Source organism: Vombatus ursinus, unplaced genomic scaffold (assembly GCF_900497805.2).
Source record: "Vombatus ursinus unplaced genomic scaffold, bare-nosed wombat genome assembly UNPS02005659.1, whole genome shotgun sequence".
Classification (NCBI taxonomy): Eukaryota; Metazoa; Chordata; class Mammalia; order Diprotodontia; family Vombatidae; genus Vombatus; species Vombatus ursinus.
The window spans coordinates 14,005,286-14,013,548 of record NW_020945437.1 but is presented as its reverse complement, the minus strand read 5'-3'; positions in this window follow the sequence as shown (position 1 = coordinate 14,013,548).

The following is an 8,263-nucleotide window of genomic DNA, read 5'->3' as shown; positions in this document are numbered from 1 at the left end:
ACAGACTTTTCCCACTGACCTTCTAAGTTGTCTTTGGTGTTCCTGGGTTGAGAAGTCTGGAAACTGCCACAGCAGCCCATGCTTCAATCCTCTGAGGCCTGCTCCAGGTTTCCTGTGGCCTGCGCACTCAAGCCGAACTGCACTCTCCTGCCGACCCAGCGCGATATACCTTTCTGATCAACCATCCAGGTTGTCTTGGGCTGGAAATTCATTTCACTCTGTCTTTTTGTGAGTTCTGCTGCTTTAGAATTTGTTTAGAGCCATTTTTTATAGGTATTTGGAGAGGTTTGGGGGAGAGCTCAAGCAAGTCACTGCTTTAACTCTGCCATCTTGGCTCTGCCCCCTACACTATGATTTGCAGAGAAATTGTCAACCAGAACTGATAGAGGAATAAAATCACAGGCCCTTCCCCTGTTTCTATCTCTATTTATACTTAAGGTAGTTAGTGGAAATGCAAAAACTAAAGAAAAGTAATACCTAACTACAAAGAGAAGGAGAAACAACGTGTAAAGATATGTATATACATACATATATATACATATACATACACATACATATATATACACATATACATGTACACATATACACACATGCATACATATATAAATGCATATACATATATATGCAAAATAAATAAAGATTAAATCCAAAGTATTTAGGGAAGATGTGTGCAAGACATTAGTAACTACGGATATCAACAAAGACCTCACATAGTAGGTAGTGCTTGAGTTGAGCTGTGACAGAGCCTAAACCCAAAAAAAAGATCTCCAAACTCTCTAGGACAACATTTATATGGTCTCCATAGAATTAATAAGGGTAGGTAAGTGGTGCAGTAGATAGAATGCTGAGCTTGGCATCAGAAAGATTTGGGATCAAATAAAGCTTCAGACACATACGAGCTGTGTAACCCCAGTCAAAATGATTAACCTCTGTCTCAGTTTTCTCAACTGTAAAATGAAAATAATCATATAACCTAACTCCCAGGGTTGTTGTGATGATCAAATGAGATAATATTTGTAAAGTGCTTAGCACTTTCTTATATGGCACATTTTTTGTTGTTGTTCAGTCATTTCAGTCATGTCTAATTATTCATGACCCCATTCGGAATTTTCTTGTCCAAGATTCTAGAGTAGTTTGCTATTTCCTTTTCCATCTCATTTTACATATAGGGAAACTGAGGAAAAATGGTTAAGTGACTTGCCCAAAGTCACACAGTAAGTGTCTGAGGCTGAATTTGAACTCAGGAAGTTGAGTCTTCCTGACTCCAGGCCTGGTACTTTATCCTCTATTTCGTGTACCTACACATATAGCACATAGCACCTAATAAATTGTTATTTCCTTCTTTCCTTCCTGGTGATCCACTCAAAGTGAATCAGGTTCTATGAGAACATTTTAATGTACATGATAGATTTTCCTTTGTACTACAGGATATTCCAAAAGTCTTCCTTTAATTTTAAACTGTAAAAGTTCCTTATTACAGTAAACCTTTGAGAATATCTGACACTCAATAACTCATTATTTCAAAGATCTTGATTGTCCTAGGTGAGAATTCTCCTTAGTAAGGCAGATATCCATTCTTGGAATCATGGTGGATGATGTTCATGAGTGAATAAGAATCTGTTCAATATCTTTAGGCCATCCCAGTAATTGCCCTTTTTAACTCAATTTAATTAAATTTAATAAACATTTATTAAATACTAAGTACTAGGCAGTATACCTGTCAGTTAGGAATAGATGAGAAACATTAAATTCAACTAACTAATCAAAGAACAGAAAATTTGGAGGGAAACACCTGGCATACAAGTAAATACAATTACTTGAACTTTTCAAGAAGGTGAGAGATGCACATAGTAAGTAAAAGGTAGCATAGAGAAATGCAAAAACTTTCAAATGAGAGTTAGAAAAGATACAGAATTAAATGTTTCTTATGATGCTTGTTATGTGCATTACCATGGGCCTCCTCTTTGGGCCTTCATTTCTCATTGTAAAACAGGGATGCTAATACCAGTAGTCCATATATCCAGATTATTGTAAAGATTACATGTGATAGATAAAAAGCTTTTAGTAAACCTTCAAGTGCTGTATGAATATCTATTATATAAATCAAGTTTCTTGTTTATTCCAAACATTTAAAAACCATCTGCTGGATTAAATTAAATGCATACATAGATAAATATAACAGAATGTAATGGGTAATGGAGACAAAGGAAAGATCCAGGCAAAGTGTTCTGGAAACATTTCAGGATGCTTTCATGTGAGAAATACCAGAGAAGAATTTGCAAAATAAATGATAGGTGAGCGAAACCTTGAAATTTTGTCAGACAAAGAAGAGTCTGGAAGGCATTAAAGGCATAGAGGCTGACTGCACCTAGATCAAATAAGGCTTATATGTTAGGATAAGGAAGTCATATTTTATCCTAAGCACAAAAGGGAGCCATTTAAAATTTGAGCAAGGAAGAAACATGGTCGGTCCAGTGCTTTAGAAAGATTATTTTGACAGTTACCTGTGGAGAAAGGAAAGAATGATTAGAGATCATTGCAATACTTTAAGTGAGAGTTAATGAGTATGGTGGCCATTTGGTTGGAGAAGAAGGAAGTCAAAGATGATTCTCAGTTTTCTAGTCTGGATGAGTGGAGGGATGCTGGTGCCATCAAATGAAATAGGGAAAAATGGATGTACAGAAAGGTTTATTGAGAGAATACCGGGAGATCAGATTTGGACACTTAAAGATAGAAATGCTGTTGAAATATCTAGGTAGAGATCAGAGATGTGAGAACTCGGGAGATAGATTCTGAATGGATATTTAGATTTAGAAATTATCTATACATTGTAGTAGATAACCTCACCAAGGAGAAAGAGAAGGAAAGTGTATAGGAGATAGGGCCTTTGGAGATAATCTCACATAGACAGCAAGAGCAAGATGACTCATCAAAGGAGTAAAGAGATCAGAACCTTAATGAGGAATTCTAATCATACCTATGGGCATATTTTGTTACAGATCAGGGTACAGAAATCAGAGTATGCCTTCCATATATTTATTCTATTTTTAAAAATATTTTATTTTTAATTTATGGAATAAAACAAGCATTTCCATAACATAGTATAATTAAAAATTGCATATGAAACTGCAACTCTATTATGTATAACTTGTTATTCTTTTTAAATATATAATAAAGTCATCTAAGAGAAGGTGTGGCCCATTCTCTAGTCAGTTAGGCTGATCCTCACTCCCATGGCAGTAAGAAGAAAGCAGAATCTTGGGAGAGGGGCATTACAATAACTACATCCTAAGATTAGAGACCTTGAAGTATATACTTCATTTGGCAGGGTGGGTCATCAAAAGACTCTGAAGATAGTCGTGGTAATGGTAGCCAACACCAACAGGGAAGATGTCACCCCATACCTTTACCTCTATGTCAGCTCGCTGGGATAAAATCCTGTTTGATCTACCCTAGTTATAACTATATAAAGGAGATAGTAAGAGAACTGGAAAAGAGCAGTATCACAGAAGTTAAGAGAAGAGAGAATGCCAAAGAAAAGCAGATTTCAACGGTGAAGAAAAGTCATGATTGGATTTGCTTCTACTAGTTTTTGGATAATGAGCATACATTCAAAAGCTAGATCTGTATGTGAAGTCTTTCCAGAAGAGTAGAACTTGCTAGAATTTTAGCTTTACTGACATAGCTTTTGGGAATCCAGGATTGAATCCTCAGAACAATAGGGCGTCAGTGGAGAATTTTGTTGTAGTTTTCTTATATAATAGTAAATATGAAATTATTTGAATGGCAAAGTTATTCAGCATAAATTATTTTTTCAGTATTAAAAGAGGCTTAAAATTTACTACTTTTCTCCAATATTTTCCTCATTCTTCTTAGAGGGAGAAGACAAATTGTAGCACGTATATTTTCATATACCCAGGTTTCTTTGGGCTCGCAATTATGGAACCTCTCAATACTTTTCAAGCTCTAAAGTGTTCAATACTTAGTGGTAGCTAGGTGGTGAAATTGATGGGGTACTGGGTTGGGCCTGGAATAAGGAAGAAGGAGAGAGAGAGAGAGAGAGAGAGAGAGAGAGACAGAGACAGAGACAGAGACAGAGAAACAGAGAGAGAGAGAGATTCTCTAAAACATAAGAGTTTAGGACAGTGGAACATTTTCAGCATTTTGAAGGACTGGCTTTTCTAAGTCACTTTTTAGCAAGAACAGTAGTTACATACTTCTCTTATATTCCACATGACACTTAGGTCTGGGCTAGGCCCATGGCAGCATTCCAATAGCATCTAAATAGTTGGACTTGCAGGCAGGAAGACCTCAGTTGAAATTTTGCCTCAGACAAATACAATCTACATGATTCTTGGGCAAGCCACTTAACTTCTCTCAGGCTCAGTTTCCTCATCTGTTAAATGAGATAATAATAGCAGGGTTGTTGTGGGAATGAACTGAGATAATGTATGTAAAACATTGTTAAGTTTAAAGCATTTTATAAATGCTAGCTATCATTATTTTCCAAGAGAATATATAAAAGTTTCAGGCCCACATCTCAAAAAGCCTATAAGATATTTTTATGTAACTATATCACCAAACTTCCCAAACTCTACATACCTGATACCTAGTTTGAGTTTTTTGGTGTGGTTGTTACTGTTTGTTTTTTTGGTTTGTTTTTCATATTTACTTCTAAGTATGCTCTTTTTTTTAACTTCACTATTTCTGACAGTGGACCTATGCAATATTCCATACTTTAAAAGTTGCCATTCTCTCAAATTTTCCTTGTCTCCTTTCTTTTGTATTGAATTTAACCATATGTTGAAATTGTCAATGCAGCTACAATTGTATCAAGTTCCTTTGATATACACAATATGTGTGTTCTCTTATGATCTCTCAAACACAGACTTCCTGCTTAGCTGCCTCCAGTCTTTCCCTCAATTCATCCTTCCAACCATTGCTGCAATAATCTTCTTTATTCATAGTTCCAAACATATTCCTCATATGCTCAAAATTATTCTTTGGCTTTCTATTGAGCAAACTTCGACCTTTTTGGCCTCACATTTGGTGGTCTCTACAACTGAGTGGAATCCTACCTTATTGACTTATCTCATGTTACTTGACACTTTCTGCCTTTGCCTTGTTCACAAAGAATTAACAAACCTGAGGACTGGAAAAGACTTCATTGACCATCTAGTCCAGTCATTGATGAAAAGAACACTCACCATAACTTACCCACCTTAAAACCCAACTGAAATATTACCTCCTCCATCAATTCTTCCACAGTTCACCCACTTGTTAATAATCTTTTCCTCTTCATACCTCACAGGCAAATTTAAGCTTGAAGTCAGGAGAAATTTCCTAATAATGATAGTTATGCAGAGGTGAACTTGATGTTCTAGTGAGATTCCAAACCACAAAGGTTTTTAAACAAAGGCCAAATGTGTGCTTGTTGAATGTATGATGAAGGGTATTCTTTTTCAGGTCTGGATTAAACTAGGTGGAAACTGGGGGCTGCTCAGCTTGAAAACTCTTTAATTCTTCCGTTATATGTCACTGAATCATCTTCCAATTCTTATTCTGTGATAATGAGTTAACACCATAGGACTAATTGACAAAGCAGGTAGAGGGAAGGGGCCTTTTCAAAGAATAAATGTTCATTGTGAGATAGCTTTTTTTTAATACTGTGTGGTAGAAACAAGAAAAATTAAGTTCAGGTTATATTTTCTTTCAGGGTCAGCCCTAGGTAAAATTATTAAGTTTTCAAAGCTTGTTCTCTCCTTTTTCTATTTCTCATCCCCTTTGTTAGTCCCATTCTCTTCTCTGTAATTCAGCTCTGTCATGCTGCTGCCTATGTGCAAAGGGTTACCTCCTAATTCTTTTGCCATGATTTCTCCCATAGGGTCCATGTTCTCCATCTTTTCCTATCAAAACTTACCTGCCCTGGACACAATGGCTTAATGGCCCTACTCAGAGGGAGAAAGTAACCTCATGCATTCACTGATGATGATGAAAGCTTATATATAAGCATTATATATCTGTATATATACTGTATGTATATACACATATGTATGTATGTATGTATAAAATGTCATTTGAGCTATACAACATCCCTCTATGGCAGATGTCTTATTTTACAAATTAAAAAAAAAAACCCTGAAAGTTTATGAAACTAGACCAGGGTCAGAGTAGTGGAAAGAGCTCAGAACATAGTGTTAAAAGCCATGAATTCAAGTTTCAGCTCTGTCAATAATCAATTGTATGACTCTGATCAAGTAACTTAACCTCATAGATACAAAAGATTCATAGAAACATTAGGTAGTCAAACATATAGAAATCATCAGGTCTGAGGCTCATGTCCAAGTAAGGAAAGTGAGTCCCAGAGAAGTTAAATTTCTTGCCTAATGTATCACAGATGTAATGGAGTAATGGAGTCAGTACTGGAAGCCAGGTCTTCTGATTCCTACTGCAGTATACTTTTTTACCCTATGAATTCTCAGTTTGCTCATTAATAAAAGTAGGTGGTTGGATTAGCTAGTCCATGATATTCTTTTCATCTTTAAAATCTTGCATTTGTAAAATGCAATTAACATTTGCATCATTTATTTCTATAAAGTTTTATATTTTCCATAATATTTTCTTGACAACACTGATTATAGGTGGTACAAATGTCAGGAAATCACACATTACAGATGAACATGGTAGATGGGAAGAGCTGGCTACAGGATCAAGAAGTTGTTGGTCAAGTGCTGCCTCTGGTATATAATGACTGTGTGACCTTAAATGAGCAACTTTAATGTTCAGAGGCCTAGATTATCCTCAAGACTATATGTTTCAATAAATATTTTGACTCCCATAAGTAGAGTGAATGTCATTATCTGGGAGTTTTCTATACTAATGTAATCACAATCTAGTTCCTCTCCCTCTCCCTCTCCCTCTAACAAATTAAGAAACTGAGGAATAGAGAGATTCAATGAGTTGAACATATCCGTACAACTAGGGATTTACTAAGGCAGAATTCAAACATGGTTGTCCTCAATACAAGATGAGTGACCATTTCCATATCAACGTCATGCCTCTCCATATAACATATGTATAATATGATCCACACATGGTTGTGCTTAAGCAAAGTACTTTCTATTTGCAGAACTCTATCTTAATGTAAGTTGTTAATGTGATTAATAATGTTATTGAAATGTGACAAGGTTTTTTTTTTTCTTAAGCAGAAGCAGTGGCCATCTTAAGGTGAGATTTCAGACACTGAGTCAGAAGAGCAAAGAAGTTATGGGGGTCAAGAAACCCCTCAGTGTAGCCCCTATAATTATGTCATATAGGCAACTACAGTCTTCAGAATTCAAACAAAATCTCTATGCATAAGTCCAGATCTGGTACTGAATAATTAATCAAAATCATTATAATGCAACCTGTCCAATCTGACCTAAATGACACTTCATGCACACATAAAATACCAATTACACACAGAATCACAAAATCTCAGAGTTGTACGAGGCCTCACAGGTCATCTAGTCCAACTTGTATCTGAACAAGAATGTTAATTAGAATTTGGCAGTCAAATTCTATTGTAGTTTGACATTTGGTTATCATTTTATAAGGCTTACACCTTAAAAATGAATTCTCTGCCTTAATTTTCCTATATGAAAAGAATGATCAGTATTTACATGTGAATTACTCAGAAATAATCATAGATAAAATTTCTCTCTCTCTTACACACACACACACACACACACACAAACACACACACACACACACACACACACACACACACACACCCCACAAGCTGGAAGTAACTTTAGAGATCATTTTGTCCATCCCTAACCTTTTACAGAAAGAAAAACTGAAACCCAGAGATCTGGGATTAAGTCCCAATTATGCTACTTAATATCTGTGGATGTTGAGCAAGTCACTGACCTTCTTTAGGCTTCAGTTTCCTCATTTGGAACATGACAGGGTTGATCTCTAAAGTTGATCCCAGCTCTGACACTCTGTGATTTGCCACCTAAGGTTCAGTGGTTTGCCCAAGGTCACATAGCTAGGTCATGACCAAGAAAAGATGAGAACCCAGGTCTCCTGACTTGCAGTTTGATGGTTTGTCCCATTATAGTCCAGCTGCTTCCATTGATATTTTTTCCACCAAGTATTACTTTCACTATTTCAAGATGAGACAATTCTCCAAGGCAGACAAAAATAATCCATGCCAATTAATAGGCACTAACTGGCTGCATTTATCCCTGCAGGGCTGAGCCTCCGGCAATTTTGTCAC